This window comes from Papio anubis, chromosome 12 (genome assembly GCF_008728515.1).
Source record: "Papio anubis isolate 15944 chromosome 12, Panubis1.0, whole genome shotgun sequence".
NCBI lineage: Eukaryota > Metazoa > Chordata > Mammalia > Primates > Cercopithecidae > Papio > Papio anubis.
The window spans coordinates 62,383,576-62,403,034 of record NC_044987.1 but is presented as its reverse complement, the minus strand read 5'-3'; the positions used below and the strand labels follow the sequence as shown (position 1 = coordinate 62,403,034).

Sequence of the window (19,459 nt, the reverse complement as noted above, 5' to 3'; positions counted from 1 at the left end):
ATCCCAAAGGAAAGAGCCCAAAACACTCAAATGAAGTCAAAAGACTTATCTTTACTTCGGGGTTGCAACACCAAAAGATTTCCTATGCAGCACTACTCTTCATCTTCCTTGTTTCTTTCTTTTTTTTTTTTTTTTGGAGACAGAGCCTCATTCTGTTGCCCACGCTGGAGTGCAGTGGTACAATCACAGCTTATCACAGCCTCAACCTCCCAGGCTCAAGCAATCCTCCTTCCTCAGACTCCTGAGTAGCCGGGACCACAGGTGGGAGCCACCACACCTGGCAAATTTTTGTATTTTTTGTAGAGATAGGGCCTTGCCATGTTGCCTAGGCTCATCTCGAACTCCTGGGCTCAAGCAATCCTTCTGCCTCTGCCTCCCAAAGTGCTGGGATTATAGGCACAAGCCACCATGCCTGACCCCTTATTTAATTTTGTCTAATGGGAAACAAACAAATCTGGTTCTTACTGTCCTTCAGTGATTTTGACAATGTAGTTCCTACCCACACACCACAATAATACAAAACCAAAGCAAGCTCCACTATGTCTACTGCTAAACACCCCCAACAAACACACATACACACCACACCACCCCACACCCCACCCCCACCCCACACCACACCACACAACCCAACACAGGTGTCTCCTTCCCTTTTGCTAGCAGATTCGCTAGGAAGCAGCTGAACATTTCCAGCATGTCAAGGGCCCCTGACCATTGTGGGAAAGGAAGGCCAATTCTCCCCTCTAGATTGTACCCTTCTGAAGATCCTGGCCATGAAAGAAGTCATTTCTACAGAGAATTTAAAGCCATTCAATTCCTGTACGGCAGGCAGGGAAGGTGTCATCCTCACCATTTCATCAGTGGAGGAACTCAGTGTAACTCGTTTCATTTCCTCTTACTTCAAAAGGTCACTTTAAGTAATAGGGTCATTTAGGTAATATCAGTGATCTTTTCAATTTCTCCTCGCATTCTCTCCCAAATTTTGGTTTTACAAAATAATGGTTTAAAAAAAAAAAAAAAAGCTATCATACTCTCCAGGAAATTTAACTTAATATAGAATTTTGAATGAGAAATTAATAATCAAAGAACAGTGCATTTTAGGCGGGGTGCGGTGGCTCATGCCTGTAATCCTAGCACTTTGGAAGGCCAAGGCGGGTGGATCACCTGAGGTCAGGAGCTCGAGACCAGCCTGGCCAACATGGTGAAACCCTGTCTCTACTTAAAATACAGAAAATTAGCTGGGTGTGGTGGTACGCACCTGTAATCCCAGCTACTTGGGAGGCTGAGGCAGGAGAATGGCTTGACCCGGGAGGCGGAGGTTGCAGTGAGCTGAGATCGCGCCATTGCACTCCAGACTGAGGGACAAGGGCGAGACTTCGTCTCAAAAAACAAACAAACAAAGAACAGTGCATTTTCTTACACAAATAAACAGGTATTAAGTGGTTCTCTGGATAGAAACTTGGCAATACATATCAACCTTAATGCCTGTAATCCTAGCACTTTGGGAGGCTGAGGCAGGTGGATCACCTGAGGTAAGGAGTTCGAGACCAGCCTGACCAACACGGAGAACACCATCTTAAAAAAATACAAAATTAGCCAGGCGTGGCAGCACATGCATGTAATTCCAACCACTCGGGAGGCTGAGGCAGGAGAACTGCTTGAACCTGGAAGGTGGAGGTTGCAGTGAGCTGAGATCGTGCCACTGTACTCCAGCCTAGGCAACAAGAGCGAAACTCCATCTCAAAAAAAAACAAAAAACAAAAAACAAAACCTTGATATTTGGGCCAGGTGTGGTGGTGGCACATGCCCAAAATCCCAGCACTTTGGGAGACTGAGGTGGAAGGACTGCTTGAATCCAGGAGTTCAAGACCAGCCTAGGCAACATAGTGAGACCTCATCTCTACAAAAAAATAAAAAATTAGCCAGGTATGGTGGTGCACACCTGTGGTCCCAGTTACTCGGGAGGCTGATGTGAGAGGATCACTTGAACCCCAGAAGGTTGAGACTGCAGCGAGCTGTGATCACACCACTGCACTCCAGCCTGGGTGACAGAGTGAGACCCTGTCTCAAAACAAACAAAGAAACAAAGAAACAGAAATGTTCATATTTGGCGAGGTATGGTGGCTCACACCTGCACCAGGAGGATCTCTTGAGGCCAGGAGCTCGAGACCAGCAATCTTCTCGCCTCAGCCTCCCAAAGTGCTGGTGCTAGGATGACAGGCATGAGCCACTGCACCCAGCCTAAACTAGTAAATTTTGTTACGTACATTTTACCAAAACTAAAAAAAAAAAAAAAAAAAAAAAAAGCTGGCTGGGTACAGTGGTTGAAGCCTATTACCCCAGCACTTTGGAAGGCCAAGTTAGGATTGCTTGAGCCCAGGAGTTCAAGACCAGCCTGGGCAACACAGTGAAACCATGTCTCTACAAAAAATTTAAAAATTAGTCAGGTGTGGTGCTGCACACCTGTAGTCCCAGCTACTCAGGAGGCTAAGGTGGGAGGATCACTTGAGTCTGAGCTTGGGAGGCTGACACTGTAATAAGCTGTGATCATACTACTGCACTCTAGCCTGGGTAATAGAGTGAGATCTTGTGGTAAAAAAAAAAGAAGCTCATGTTCTTTCATCAAACAATTCCAATCACAGAAATAAAAGTTTAGGAAACAATCTGAAATACAAAGATATATGGACATTAACAGAATTATTTATCATTCTGAAAAACTGAAGAAAAACTAAATATCTAACAATAACTTAAATTATGACATGAATATACATATGATGAAATTTTTTTTTTTTTTTTTTGGAGACGGAGTCTCGCTCTGTCGCCCAGGCTGGAGTGCAGTGGCCGGATCTCAGCTCACTGCAAGCTCCACCTCCCAGGTTCACGCCATTCTCCTGCCTCAGCCTCCTGAGTAGCTGGGACTACAGGCGCCCGCCACCTCGCCCGGCTAGTTTTTTTGTATTTTTTAGTAGAGACGGGGTTTCACTGTGTTAGCCAGGATGGTCTCGATCTCCTGACCTCGTGATCCGCCCGTCTCGGCCTCCCAAAGTGCTGGGATTACAGGCTTGAGCCACCGCACCCGGCCTATATGATGAAATCTTAAGCAGTCACTTAAAATGTTTTAAATAAGTTTGGCTGGGTACAGTGGCTCACGCCTATAATCCCAGCACTTTGGAAGGCTGAGGTGGGAGGATTGCTTAAGCCCAGGAGTTCAAGACCAGTCTGGGCAACATAGTGGACTCCACTTCTACAAAAAATAAAAACAAAAAAAATTAGCTGGGCATGATGGCATGCGCCTGTAATCCCAGCTACTTGGGAAGCTAAAGCAGGAAGATCACTTGAGCCCAGGAGCTCAAGGCTACAGTGAGCTAGGACTGCAACGGTACCACTGCACTCTAGCCTGAGTGACAAAGCAAGGCCCCATCTCTGGAAAAAAAAAAAAAAAAAAGTTTTAAATAATTTTAATGACATAGGGAAATACTCAAGAAATGTTGAATTTTAAAAGCAGGATATAGGCTGGGTGCAGTGGCACATGCCTGTAATCCCAGCCCTTTGGGAGGCCAAGGCAGGTGAATTGCTTGGGCTCAGGAGTTCAAGACCAGCCTGGGGAACATGGTGAAACCCTATCTCTACAAAAAATACAAAAATTAGCCGGGCACAGTGGCATGCACCTGTAGTCCCAGCTATTTGGGAGGCTGAGGTAGGAGGATCACTTGAGCCCAGGAGGTTGAGGCTGCAGCGAGCTGTGATCGTACCACTGCACTCAAGCTTGGGTGAGAGAGTGAGACCCTGTCTCAAAAAAAAAAAAAAAAAGAAGGCAAGATAAAACTATTATGGTATGGCCCCATTTTTAAAACTATATATACAAATATTTATAGACAGATAGATATATCATATACATATCTATCCCTCTCCCCACATACTTGTGAGTTTGTATATGTGTATGTATACTTGTAAGGAAGTATACCAAATAGTGTTCATTTCTGAGTTGTAGAATTATGGGTGCCTTTTACTTTCTCCCTTAACACATTATTTTTCATGTTTTCTAAATAGCGCCATCATATACAATTAGGAAAAAGTTAGTTTCATATTGTTTAATCTAGTAATCTATTTGTAGATATGTATCATAAAAAAAAACCAAAAACATAGACAAAAACTTATGTATAATAATGTTCATGTAAAGATACACAAAAAACTATTAATATATAATGGTTACTTCTGCAGGGCAGAACTAGGGCAAAGACTTTTTGGGGACTTGTTATATCTATTACAAAAATGATTTGAAAAAAATTCCATTATTATTTTAAAAAACCTGAAAGCATATAAAAATCCTGTATGATAGACTATTATGCAGCCATTACAAATATTTATGAAGAGTATATATAAATTTATATAATGAAAAAATGGTAAATGGGGAAAAAAGCAGAATATAAAATTTTAGGTAATATACGATCTGGAAATTGCAAAACCAGAAATACGCAAGCACAAAATACTAAAAGAAAATATGCTAAAATAAGAACAGTAGTTTTCTCCAGATAGTGGGATTATGGGTGGTTTCAGTTTTCTTCCTTATACTTCTCTGTGTTTTTCACATGTCCTAGAATGAGTATATACTATTTTCCAATCAGGCTCAAAAAATGTTTTTGGTTTCTGCCCTATAATGAAAAGCCCGCTCCTTGTGAGAAATTTTATCCACAAAGAATTATCAGTAGTAAGCAATCCACTAGCAATAAGACTGTTCATAATGTATATGCCTAAGAAAATCATCTTTGGTGGGTAGTGAGCTCAGTTTAAAGGGACACAGCTCTGACCACTTCCTGCCTTCTTGCTTTTGGAGTTGTTTTAGTAAATATAACTGAGGAATCAAGATCCCAAACAGGAGATGCCTGACAAACTTTATACTGTATTATAAGAACCAGGACCACCACCTTCTCTCAACCTAACCTCTAAGACTTTACACTGAAGAACAGACAAGACTTAAATAACATAGACTGGGTCATGTTAGTCTGTAAATCAAAAACACTTAATAGCTAATTCCATGAAGAATAAAATCCAAATCTCTTAGCATGACACTTAAGGTTCTCTAAGATCCAACCCTCAAAATTTCCTCCCCAGCCTCATCTTCAGTTCATTCCCTAAAATATCCTCTATCTCAGGCACATTTTCCGCATATACGCCAGGCATTTTCCAAGCTCTGTGCCTTTGCCCATGGTGTGACCTCCATCAAATGCCCTGTCTCCTAAACCTACTGAACTCCTGCTATTCCTTTACAACCTAGCTAAAATGCCTTCTCCCTTCAGAAACTCTCCTTATCGCTCCCACAATCAGGAACAATTGTTCTTTCCTCTACATGCTCCCATATTGCTTGTTCCTCTGCAAACTTAATTACAATCCTCCCTGGGTGGATGCTAGCTGTAATACTTGTTTCATTTTACTAAACTCCTGGAGGGCAGAAACCATTTTAAAATCATTTCTAAGGCCGGGCGCGGTGGCTCCAGCCTGTAATCCCAGCACTTTGGGAGGCCGAGACGGGCGGATCACGAGGTCAGGAGATCGAGACCATCCTGGCTAACACGGTGAAACCCCGTCTCTACTAAAAAATACAAAAAAAGAAAAAAAACTAGCCGGGCGAGGTGGCGGGCGCCTGTAGTCCCAGCTACTTGGGAGGCTGAGGCAGGAGAATGGCGTGAACTCGGGAGGCGGAGCTTGCAGTGAGCCGAGATCGCGCCACTGCACTCCAGCCTGGGCGACAGAGCGAGACTCCGTCTCAAAAAATAAATAAATAAATAAAATAAAATAAAATAAAATCATTTCTACTCCTGCACATTGCTTGCACACAGTAGGTACTAAATATGCTGCCTGAGTAAATGACAGCCAATTGACCCTAATCTGAATTCTTTCAGTGGTACAGCCATGGATGGCAAATTGTCAAAGAAGCTAGTCCCTCTAATTGCAAGTTATATATGTAGCATGAGTGACCAGCAGAAAATGTCAAGGGCTTGCCACTTTATGAGGACTGGCAAGATGACTACGTTTACACAATCCTAATTAAAACTAAAGGGCACTGAGGGAAAAGAAGAGAAATAGGGAGATTAAGAGGTTAAGAGGTGTGGATTCTACAGGTCACCTCCTCTCCTTAGTGAGCTTGCTAGGCACTAGGCTGGAAGATCTGGGCTACAAAGTAGCCTATTGTATCTTTGGGGTCACCTGTAGGATCTAAGTATTGAAAAGCAACTGATTAGGCCACTTTGTCCTCCAGCAATTGGCCCTGCTCTTGGGCATTAACTTCTAATTCTGGTACACAAGGCTCTTTCTCTAAATGAATCCCACTGTACCAATCATGAGGAGAATCCCTTTAAAGAAAGGCTTGAGGCCGGGCGCGGTGGCTCAAGCCTGTAATCCCAGCACTTTGGGAGGCCGAGATGGGCGGATCACGAGGTCAGGAGATCGAGACCATCCTGGCTAACACGGTGAAACCCCGTCTCTACTAAGAAATACAAAAAATAGCCGGGCGAGGTGGCAGTGCCTGTAGTCCCAGCTACTCGGGAGGCTGAGGCCGGAGAATGGCGTGAACCCGGGAGGCGGAGCTTGCAGTGAGCTGAGATCTGGCCACTGCACTCCAGCCTGGGCGACAGAGCGAGACTCCGTCTCAAAAAAAAAAAAAAAAAAAAAAAGGCTTGAAATTAGTAACAGCAGGAAACAAAGTCTCACAATTGTCTGAATCACAATATTTACACTGTCCATTTTGATGAAATTCACCCCCACCTCCTTCAAACAATAAGTCCTACCAAGGAATGACTTCTCTCAGGACTAACATGTCCTGTGATTGTTTTTCAGGAGCAAGCTTCCAGTGCCTGCTTCTCATTAAATAGCTACTTAATGTTTGATCATCCAGCTGTGACTCTAAGTAGAGAGTAAAGTAACTATAATTTAGGAAGTAAAAAGGAAATTCCACTCCTACCCCAAGTCCAGTAGTCAAACAGCTTAGAATAGACATTTCCCTACCTCAGACCTCCTTAGGCTTATCCAATTTTCAGATCTAGAACTTTTAGTATCTCTTAACTTTTCCAACATAAAAATGAGGAAAACAATGTTTAAAGAAAGAAAGAGAACTGCAAATGATTATACAGTAACTTAGTGACAGAATCTTTTGAACAGGCTGTCTAATACCTCATTTTACTGATCAGTTTTCAAGACCACCATTTCCAGGAACAGATTACAGGGCACTATAATATAATCAGCTTAATTTGCATATATTCAAGATAACAGCCCCTATGCTTGACCCCTTCACCATCTTCCTGCCTACCTTTTTTCAAACCCACAACGGCTAACAACAAAAAACAAATCAATGTAGTGATTTAATACATCATTTCTCCCTAAAACAGACTGGAGCTACCAAACCATCTGCTTCAGCCTCACCACCTGGGACTCATCTTGATTGATTTGGGTGTGCTGGTGGGCAGTGGCTGCCATAGCCTGAAGAACTCTTCCAACTCTTTCTGTGGGTCTTCTGGAGATGGGACTGCAATGGCTCCTCAGCTGCAGTTTCCTATAGAGCAACATGTTTCAACTCTTTTCAGCCCTCAACACACTTGTGATTTGGGAAAAGTACCAGGAGAAAGACCAGTTTTTCGCAGGGCGCAGTGGCTCACGCCTGTAATCCTAGCACTTTGGGAGGCCAAGGCGGGTGGATCACTTGAGGTCAGGAGTTTAAGACCAGCCTGGCCAACATGGTGAAACCCTGTCTCTACTAAAAATACAAAAAATTAGCTGGGCATGGTGGCACATGCCTGTAATCACAGCTACTAGGGAGGCTGAGGCAGGAGAACCGCTTGAACCCGAGAGGTAGAGGTTGCAGTGAGCTGAGATCCCGCCATTGCACTCCAGCCTGGGTGACAGAGACCCTGTCTACAAAAAAAAAAAGAAAGGCCAGTTTTCTCCACTATCTAGTCACCCCAATGTATAAGCAAGCATAGGCACAGTCACTATAAAGGAAAGTGACTTGTTTTCCAGCAGACATTTCTAATCTTATTAAATCAAATGAAAACTGCAATCAAAATACTCTCCTTAGGAAGTTATTTACTTATTCTAACAAAACACTTCTTTGGGAGCTGCTTTTAAAGTCTACTCCATGTGAGACAAACAGAAAAATTCGGTGTTACTGTTTTATAGTTACACCTCATTCTTCACCAAAAAAGGTATGGCCTTGCATGATTTTTTGGCTCACGGCATCTTCTGGCTGTTTCTAAAAACTGAATCCACCAAGCTAACAGTAAAGATTTGCTACCTCTGAGCATACTCAAAGATTGGCTCAGAGGTAATCTGAGGCAATGACACCATCACCAAAGGAAATCTAAAGGCTGAGAACACAATTACTTTGAAGGGGTCAAACTTATAAACATTGTAATTGCCCCATAATTACAATCAAGGGGGCAAGACATGTACAATATCTGTCACATTTGTTCAGTTATTACATTACTTTATAATTACACATTATATAATGATAAATTTCGGCCCTGGAAGAAATCTTCAAGATCATATAATCCAAACTGTCCCTTTATACATATGAGAAAAGTTCAGTCCATTGACGTTATGCAACTTGTCCCTGGTCACACATCTGGTTAGCAACAGTCAGGACGAGAAACCCAGACACTCGAACTCCCAGCATAATGCACCCACACATACTTATGCATACAGCTCCTCCTCCCCTGCTTCTCACTTCCTTCATTCCCCTGATCAAAAGGGACATAAATAACTTGGGACACTAAAGCACACCAAGAATGGTTCTGAAACCCAGTAGTGGAGAAATAATGGCTTAAAGAACAGGACTTCTCTGCAGTGGCCTCAATGGCCAATGTTTAGTGTCTGGCTCACAAGAGTTCTGGGCAATCTACCTCAGAGCAAGGTCCAAAGAAAACCTCTGGACACCACCCTACCACAGTTAGAAAAATATCTTTATTAAACCTCTCTGCTCTCCTCCTACAGTAACCTATTTGCTTCAAATAATTCAAAGACAGTCATTTTGAAGAACCTGAGTCAGGGAAAAAGTAAATAGTAGAGCTCCTGCTCAGGACAAATCTGACCTATGAAAAAGTAGAGGGCAGGAACCATTTTGACTTACCTCCTGGTGGAAGCCTCCACACACTAGAACAGGGTGATCCCCGGCAGTCTGGCTTTGTTTCCACCTAGGGAAGGGGCAAAGGGACAGGAATGATTATTCATTCCCCTAACCCACCTACTCTTGGTCAGCTCAGCCTCACGGTATCCTGGGCAACCCCAGTATTCTGTGGATCGGACAGCAAGCAGAAGGGAAGCCATGCAGGCCAGGTCAATGGGGTGAGTCAGTGGCAGAGCAGGAAGAGTCACTGGGGCAGAAATTCTGGCCTTCCGTGGCAAGACTGCCAAGCCACACCCACACTTGGTCAGCACTGTGAAGGCCCTGCCCTCTTAGGATTTCAGTCTCTAAGTCAGAAAGCTGCTTCCTCAGGAGGCCCCACACCACTCTCATTTTCAAGTGTCTCTCCTCCTGCTCAAAAATCTTCCACAGTTTTCTTCTCCCTAAAGCATCTTATCTAAATTCTTTGGCTTAACTTTCCAAATCCTCCATTATATGGCCTCAAGTCATTTATTCAACCTTATTTCCCACTATTCTACAGAATACACTCTGAATTGATCAAGCCAATCTTCCCACTTCTCTCTGCGTGAGCCAAGCCTTTTATTATTTCCCTGCCTTCAATTATCCAGGAGTGGTAAATTCAAACGTCATCAGGGGTCAGGCAACTAACAGAAACAAATGATCCAGGCAAGGTACAGTGGCTGACAGCGGTAATCCCAGCACTTTGGGAGGCTAAGGCGGGCGGCTCACTTGAGCTCAGGAGTTCGGGACCAGCCTGGGCGACATAGAAAAACTCTGTCTCTACAAAAACACAAAAATTTAGCCGGGTGTGGTGGATTGTGCCTGGGTTCTACCTACTTGGGAGGTTGCAGTGAGCTGAGACCGCACCACTGGACTCCAGCCTGGGCAAAGGAGCGAAACCCTGTATCCAAACAAAACAAAACAAAACAAAACAAAACAAAATGATCCAGCGGGGCACACGGCAGATCTAGGAAACGTTGCACTCCCGTAAAGGCATTCAAATATTTTAATTCAAATATTTATGTGGTATCTCATTGTGAGCATCACAGTAACCTTTTTTTTGAGACAGTGTCTCGCTCTGTTGCCCAGGCTGCAGTGCAGTGGCCAGATCTCAGCTCACTGCAAGCTCCGCCTCCCAGGTTTACGCCATTCTCCGGCCTCAGCCTCCCGAGTAGCTGGGACTACAGGCGCTGCCACCTCGCCCGGCTATTTTTTGTATTTCTTAGTAGAGACGGGGTTTCACCGTGTTAGCCAGGATGGTCTCGATCTCCTGACCTTGTGATCCGCCCGTCTCAGCCTCCCAAAGTGCTGGGATTACAGGCTTGAGCCACCGCGCCTGGCCACAGTAACCTTTTAAATAGTTATTAATACTTTATCTTGCAAATGAGGAAACTTCTCCAAGGTTAGGTAACTGGCAAAATGCTGGGCACAGTCTCTAGACCTGTCTGATGCCAAAGCAAGAGCTCTATACTATTAGGCTTCTAGCAGTACAAACACCATGGAAGATACAGAACCCTCAAAGTCACTTTTCATGATACACAACCTTAATAGTAGGATGGAAAGCCCAAATCACAGCTTATCTAACCATATCCCAATTGCCTCCAATTCTGTCCATCCTCCAAACCCCATCTTTCTGCCAAAGTATTTCATTCCTAGTTATTCCAAGTCCTACTGAATTCCTTCTTCTGTAAATTCCTACAGGGTTTATAGATTAGATAGCACAAATAAGTGCTAAATTATATACTGTCTTACAAAATCAGATACTGCTTCTATGTATTTTAGTGTCAGCCTCATCAAACTATTGTATTAAACTATATAGTTCTTCTACCAAAAACGCCTAACCTGAATCTAATCCAGAAGAAACAATCAGACAAATGCTATGAAAGATAAAAAGGCATTCAGATTAAAAAAGAACTATTCAAAGTTAAAGCAGACTAAAGACATGACAGTCATTACAACTAAGTGCATAAATACATGCGTGATCCTTCAGTGAATCCTGAATTTTAAAAAACTCAATAAAAAACATCATTGGGAAAATACAAGAAATCTGACCAAGTACTATACATTGGATGCACTGAATCAATGTTAAGTTTCCTGAGTGTTAACAGTACTGTAGTTATACAGGAAGATACCTTTTTCTTATGAAATACTTTTTTTTCTTATGAAATACTTTTTTTCTTATGAAATGTTGAAATAAGGATTAAATAATATGATATTTACATCTAACAGTCAAAAAGATTCAGAAAAGGATAAATAGAGAGCAAATTTGGCAAAATGTTAATAGGGAAGCTAAATGAAAAGTATATAAGTATTTGTTATATTATTTTGCAAAATATCTATAGGTTTGAAAATTTTCAAACTAAAAAAATTTAGTAAGGAGGGAAATCCTGTATTATATACTTTTTTATATACTCAGATCTGTGACAGATATAATAGGCACTCATTACATTAGGTATCTGCTCACTACCTAAGAAAACTGGGCATTTGGAGGTCAGCAATCAGACAGAGTCCACTTTGCTGCAGCTCATGAGGGGTATAGCAGGAAATTCTTAGGGAATAAGAGGTTTCTCCAAAACTCACATTGTCTCACCACAGGAAATCTAGAAAAGCAGGCAATTACCTCACTTCTCATTGAGGCCATCACAGAAGTACAGGCACTGAACAAATGCCCACTTACAGGGCTGAATGCAGTTGCTGCCCACATGTTGGTACCCAGTGGTAAGGTGGATACAATGTGACCTCAGAGGACCAAGTGTTGAGGTCACATTGCATCCACCTTGCCACCGGGTACCAAAAATTTGACAACATGCAAAACAAGTGTCTCTGGCCAGTCACAGGAAGGCACTCAAGTATCAAATAAACATGCCTGAAATACATGCAGTCTTTCCTTCTCACCAGATAAACCAGTTCTCAGCTGCAATAAAGCAGAAGAAATCTGCAAGGCTGAATCACTGGCATTTCCTGTGCAGACTTCAAAGAAACTGGCCCTTCAATAGGACAGAAAGAGCAGGCGACACAGCTGCCAAAAGAGGCCTCAACCCAGGATCATGCTATGCAATAATGCCTTCTCTCCCTTCTACAGCCATCAGATACATCATTTTTACTTTTGCCAAATGGCCCCTTATTAGGGCAACTGATTATCTAATGGTCAACCCTTTACCTTGGTTCTCTCCTCCCCTCAATGAGACCCAAGATACTGGCCTTCCAGACAGCTTCTCCCCCAATTTTCCAGAGGAATAGTCAAAACCATTCCCCTAAAACCTCTGTTAACTGGAGTAAAATGTATAGTGCTGTGACATGGAATTTGCTTCTCAAACCCATCAGGTTTAGCCTTTTTACCAAAGACTTAGAATGAAAACCTAGAAGGCCTGCTTGTCAAGCTTTGGAATTAAACTGTGAATCATAGACAATACAATGTTTTTAGATTTAACCAGGCAAGAAGATCTCAACAGGTCTAATGTTACCAAAAAATAAGAAATAATGTAACAGAATTAAGTATAAAGTCCTGTATTTAGAATAAGAAAACCAAATCAACAATCATAGAATAGTAGAGACTGGTACAGAAGTTCAAACTGCTATAAAAAGGCTGCCTTTGGCCAGACGCAGTGGCTCACACCTGTAACCCCAGCACTTTGGGAGGCTGAGGCGGGTGCATCACTTGAGGTCAGGAGTTCAAGACCAGACTGGCCAACATGGTGAAACCCTGTCTCTACTAAAAATACAAAAATTGGGCCAGACGCAGTGGCTCATGCCTGTAATCCCAGCACTTTGGGAGGCCAAGGCGGGCGGATCACCTGAGGTTGGGAGTTCGAGACCAGCCTGACCAACATGAAGAACCACCATCTCTACTAAAAATACAAAAAAAAAAAAAAAATAGCTGGGCTTGGTGGCACATGCCTGTAATCACAGCTACTCAGGAGGATGAGGCAGAAGAATCACTTGAACCTGGGAGACAGAGGTTGCGGTGAGCCGAGATTGCGCCATTGCACTCCAGCCTGGGCACCAGGAGTGAAACTCCGTCTCAAAACACAAAAAAATCCCCAAAAATTAACCAGGCAGTAGTGGTGTGCGCCTGTAATCCCAGCTACTCAGGAGGCTGAGGCAGGAGAATCACTCGAACCTGGGAGGCAGAAGTTGCAGTGAGCAGAGATTGCACCACTGTACTCCAGTCTGGGCAACAGAGCAAGGGTCCATCTCAAAAAAAATAAAAAGAAGTAGTTTCTGTAAAGTACTTAGAACAGCGCCTAGTTCACAGCATATACTGGAAAAAAAAAAAGTCACCTATTGCTATTACTAACTGTTGATAGAACAGATCAGGCTGGGTGTGGTGGTTCATGCTTGTAATCCCAGCACTTTGAGAGAATTGCTTGAGCTCAAGAGTTTGAGACCAGCCTGGGCAACATAGCGAGACCTCGTCTCTACTAAAAATAAAGATTGCCAGGCACAGTGGCGTGCACCTGTAGTTCCAGCTACTCAGGAGGCTGAGGTGGGAGGATAGCTTGAGTCCAGGAGATTGAGGCTGCAGTGAGCTATGATGACGCCACTGCACTCCAGCCAGTGACAGAGCAAGACCCTGTCTCAAAATAACAAGCAGGCTGGGTGCGGTGGCTCACGCCGGTAATCCCAGCACTTTGGGAGGCCGAGGTGGGTGGATCACCTGAGGTCAGGAGTTCAAGACCAGCGTGGGCAACATGGTCAAACCCTGTCTCAACTAAAAACACAAAAATTAGCCAGTTGTGGTGGCACGTGCCTTTAATCCCAGCTACTCGGGAGGCTGAGGCAGGAGAATCGCTTAAGCCCGGGAGGCAGAGGTTGTAATGAGCCAAGACTGTACCACTGCACTCCAGCCTGGGTGACAAGAGTGAGACTCCATCTCAAAATAAATAAACAAATAAATAAAATAAAAATAATAAACAATACAAAAAACAGACCAGATAACCTGAACACCTTCCTATTAAATATGCCTGGAAATGTTCAGAAAAATATAATAAACATCCTTTTAGACTGTGCCAGCTATTAAGGTATTGTCTCTCAGCTCCAAATCTACCGTTATGCTCCGCTTTGTGATGCTGGGGCCTGGACTCCACTAAACCCCATTTCGCATTTGCCAGCGGGCTCCCTGTCAACAGGGAGTGATAAAGGGAAAACAGGAGACAAGAGAAGGCTACAAGAGACTTCCTCCTTCCTGTAGCCTGATGTTTCTTGACAACAGAAGTTGGTTCTTCCCAGTTGCTTTCTAACCTCTCAAAACCAGCCTCCTGCCCCTCAAAGGCACCAGCATCAGCTAAGTAAGGCTCAACAGAAGCCAGCTCCTCCAGGTTCCTCCTATGAGGGCCTGAGAAACCAGCAGCACCAGGCAACACCCTCTCTCCAGAGAATCTGGGTGCAGCTCCTCCAGATCCCTCTAGACTTCTAGGTTCTGGTAACCCCAGCCTTCCTCCCTGTTTTTCAGTCCTGGATGAGAAAACTTTATGCAGTTATTATATCGAAGTTACTTTAATATTCCCTTTTTGCTTTTTCAGCCCTCCACCAAGGCTTTAAACCAATCTCCTTTATGGATTTCACTCTATTGTGTGGTTTCTGTTTTGCTGATTGGATCTGAACTGACATATAGATAAACTGAGCTCTCAAGAAAGTAAGAAAAATCCCCAGGAACCAAAAACAAAGAATTAGTGAGGAGGATTGAGTGAGCTGATGACATAGCTGTCCTAGCAGTGTATGGAATTTATAACACCCTCATAGGTTCAGAAGACAGATCTTGAGTCCACAAAAGGCACTGAGATCCCTGTGCAGAGGCAAGACTCTTAAATTTATACTAAGATAATAAACTAGGAAAAAAAAATCTGTCCAGAGAGAAATAAAAAAGCTTGCCTTGCTCACTTAGTGAGATAGGAGGGAAAAACCTTCTAGGAATTCAAAACAGGCTGGGTGAAGTAGTTCATGCCAGTAATCCCAGCACACTGGGAGGCTGAGGTGGGTTGATTGCTCGAGCCCAGGAGTTTGAGACCAGCCTGGGCAACATGGCAAAACCCTGTCTCTACAAAAAACATAAAAATTTGCTGGGTATGGTGGTGTGCACCTGTAGTCCCAGCTACTTGGTAGGCTGAGGTGGGCGGATTGCTTGAGCCCAGGAGGCAGAGGTTGCAGTAAGCCAAGATCCTGCAACTGCACTCCAGCCTGAGCAACAAAGCCAGACAGATCCTATCTCAAAAAATAAAATAAAATAAAATTCTAGAAAGCAGAAATTAATCTGTAGTGAAAAACAAACAAACAAACAATCAATCAGTGGTTCCTGGTATCAGAGTGAAAGGAAAAATGGACTGTAAAGTATGAGAGACAGGCGCAGTGGCTCATGCCTGTAATCCCAGCACTTTGGGAGGCCGAGGAGGGCGGATTACCTGAGGTTGGGAGTTCAAGACCAGCATGACCAACATGGTGAAACCCCGTAGCTACTAAAAATACAGAATTAGGTGGGCATGATGGCACATGCCTGTAATCCCAGCTACTCAGGAGACTGAGGCAGCAGAATCGCTTGAACCTGGGAAGCAGAGGTTGCAGGGAGCTGAGATTGCACCACTGCACTCCAGCCTGGGGAACAAGAACAAAACTCCATCTTTTAAAAAAAAAAAAAAAAAGCACAAGAAATTTTTTGGGGGTGAGAGAAATCCTCTGTATCTCAATTATGGCTTCTGTTTACAGGTGTAGACATCTGCCAAAACTCAACTTTCTTTAAAATTATTACAGACACAAAATTGAAAACAGGAGACAAAAACAAGATCATGAAAAACAAGCAGATTTGAAAATGAATCAAAGAGCACTTCCAATAAATGAAAAAGTTAGCTAATAAAAATAAGAATTCAAAAAACAAATCAAACCTAGCTGAAGAGTTAACTAGTAAACTAGAAGATAGATATAAGGAAATTATCCACAAGTTAACACAGAAAAATAGAAATGGAAATTATGAAAGAAGGAATAAGATGTGGACGACAGAATGAGGAAGTTCAACATAAGTTAAGCATGAGATCTGAGAGAGGTAAAGAGGTAATGATTGGGAATTTTTACACAATTAGTGAAAATATATGAAATTTCAGATTAAGGAATTACTATATGCCCCCAGTATATAGTGATTTAAGAAAATTAAATTCACGCCATGTAATGGAAGTACAGAACACAAATGATAGCAAAGAGGATCTTAAAAACAACCAGAAAGAAAGACAGTTACCTACAATTAAATAAGTTAACCTGTTAAGCATAGTTCTCAGGAGTAACAACAAAAAGCCAGAATTTCAATGAAAAAACAGTTTCGGTTTTTTATTTATTTATTTTTTTTTGAGGTGGATTCTCGCTCTGTCGCCCAGGCTGGAGTGCAGTGGCGTGATCTCAGCTCACTGCAAGCTCCACCTCCCAGGTTCACGTCATTCTCCTGCCTCAGCCTCCCAAGTAGCTGGGACTACAGGCGATCGCCACCACGCCCGGCTAATTTTTTTGTATTTTTAGTAGAGACGGGGTTTCACCATGTTAGCCAGGATGGTCTCGATCTCCTGACCTTGTGATCCACCCCCCTGGCCTCCCAAAATGCTGGGATTACCAGCGTGAGCCACCGCGCCCAGTTGAAAAAACACTTTCAAAGTGCTAAGAGGCAATAACTGGAAGCCTAGTACCCAGCTAAACTACCAATCCAGACTGAAAGTGAGCTGGGCAGGAGAATGGGGTGAACCCGGGAGGCAGAGCTTGCAGTGAGCTGAGATCGCGCCACTGCACTCCAGCCTGGGCGACAGAGCGAGACTCCGTCTCAAAAAAAGACTGAAAGTGAAATAAAGATTTTTTAAATGAAGACAGTGTTTACCACTAACAGATTCCCACTGAAGCAAACATCTGGGGGATGTATATATCTATGCAATAAAAAAGGAAGGAATAAAATGCAGGGAAGAACGGTGAAAAAGTCAACAGCAGACATACATGGGTAAAACAAAATAATCACTAACAATACAAAATAATATACATATTTTAATTGAGTTGGGGTCTCACTATGTTGCCCAGGCTAGCTAAGAACTCCTAGGCTCAAGCAATCCTCCTGCCTCAGCCTCCAGAGTAGTTGGGATGACAGGGCAAGCCACCATGCCCAGCTACAAAATAATAATTATTAATTAAAACTGTTCAACAAAGAGATGGATTGACTTTGGGAATGATCTCATTCTAGAAAGTACTCACTTTGAGTCTGGACAACACCTTTTGTATGTTTAGTGTACACTGGGTAAGAGGCTGAATTAAATGACCACACCATATATTAGGTTAATGCACAAGTAACTGCGGTTTTTGCCATTACTTTCAACAGCAACAACTGCAATTACTTTTGCACCAACCTAATATCTTCTGATCATAGTTTTATCAATTAAACACAGCTGTCCAAACAGCCGCTGATCAGCTCTGTTCAGCTACCCGAGCAGCGCTATGCCCTCATCCTAACAGTTCTAGAATTCAGTCTTATTTCAAGGCATTCTTCCCACTTCCATGTTCCACATGTGAAAAAATAATTCTATGTTTCTTAATTAGCTTTCAGGTAAGATCTTTAAGCTTTTGGAATGTACAGCTTTTCGCTTTGAACTAAAAGCTTAGACATTACAATTAGTCATGCCTTGCTTGAACTTAGGCTAAGAAAATAGTACTTTGGAAGCTTTTACAAAGAAGTATGTGGTTCTTCCTCTAAAGAAGAAAATATCACACAGAAAGAGGGAGAGAAGAAACATACACCCATCTGTGCTGACAGAAAGCACCTTACATGATCCTCACGTTCGCCCCAGATTCTCATATATTCACAGCAGTAAAGAGAGGCCCAACTCCCTCGCCATTAAAGCTTTAACGACCAGACAACCCAGAAGTTTGGAAACATAGAACCAGGCAACAGATACTAGAGAGAGGGAACTATGTATTAAAGCAAGAAAATATCATCACGTTTTCAAGAGGGAGTGCCATTCCAGAAAAGAGGACAGCTTAATACTGAGGTTCAAATGCCACTAAATGAAAACGGGAAAGCGAAGTTCCTGTGCCCTTTCAGCCCAAGAAATTATTCCAAAGCATACATTTATTCCCATTACATGTCGCAAATCCTGCCTGGCCATTAGAATGCAGTGACGAAAAAGTCTCTCATTATCTAGAAGGGCAGACAAACTCGCATAGACTCTTAAAATACGAGATGACAGGCCGGGCGTGGTGGCTCACGCCTGTAATTCAAGCACTTTGGGAGGCCGAGGCGGGCGGACCACGACGTCAGGAGTTCAAGACCAGCCTGGCCAAGACGGTGGAATCCCGTCTCTATTAACAATACAAAAATTGGGCCGGGCGCAGTGGCTCACGCCTGTAATCCCAGCACTTTGGGAGGCCGAGGCGGGCGGATCACAAGGTCAGGAGATCGAGACCACGGTGAAACCCCGTCTCTACTAAAAAAAATACAAAAAATTAGCCGGGCGTGGTGGCGGGCGCCTGTAGTCCCAGCTACTCAGGAGGCTGAGGCAGGAGAATGGTGTGAACCCGGGAGGCGGAGCTTGCAGTGAGCCGAGATCGCGCCACTGCACTCCAGCCTGGGGGATAGAGCGAGACTGTCTCAAAAAAAAACAAACAATACAAAAATTGGTCGGGCGTGGTGGCGGGCGCCTGTAATCCCAGCTACTTGGGAGGTTAAGGCAGGGAACTGCTTGAACCCGGGAGGCACATCTTGCAGTGAGCCGAGATCGTGCCACTGCACTCCAGCCTGGGCGACAGGGTGAGACTCCGTCTCAAAAAACAAAACAAAACAAAACAAAACAAAAAAAACTAACAGAGGACAAGCGCTAACTCAGAGGTAAGCAAAAGAGAGTACCCATAGGCGGCAGCATTAACCCAGTGGGCTCCCGCCCACCCACAATCTTCACACAGTCACCCCACTTATAGTCATAAATTTGTACTCTCCGAGGTGCGTGTATGAAACATGTTATCTGTGAGAGTCCGTGGATGAAAAAAACAAACAAAAACAAACAAAAAAATTATTAAAAAAAAAAAAGAAAAAGACATACCTGTTTTGACCAGGGCAACCACCCCCAGGAAGTAGGTAAGGCAGGTAAGGTCACTGTTTACATATCTGAAAAGTGAGGCTCAAAATACACTGACCAGTCCAAGACAACGCGCGCCCCCACACAGCACCTTCCCCGTCCCCATTTATGCCCAACCCGCAAAACCCCAAGTAGAGCCAACCTCGCACTGGCTACGTAAACCAGGCCAAGCTAAACATTACAAACCTCAGGCTCCCCATCTTTAAAGTATAACAAGTGGTTAGGAGATTAAAAAGATAAACAT

General features: G+C 43.4%; 1 protein-coding gene across 4 annotated transcripts in view; it reads right to left on the bottom strand.

Annotated features, from left to right (window-relative positions):
• Positions 1-19,459, bottom strand: part of NUMA1 (nuclear mitotic apparatus protein 1) — an 80,729-nt gene that overhangs the window by 60,645 nt on the left and 625 nt on the right. For all 4 annotated transcript variants that reach the window (XM_017948716.3, XM_009186841.3, XM_003910352.4 and 1 more), the window contains exon 2: positions 9,116-9,179. The gene's annotated coding sequence lies outside the window, so the exon portion shown is untranslated. The remainder of the gene's footprint in view (positions 1-9,115; positions 9,180-19,459) is intronic.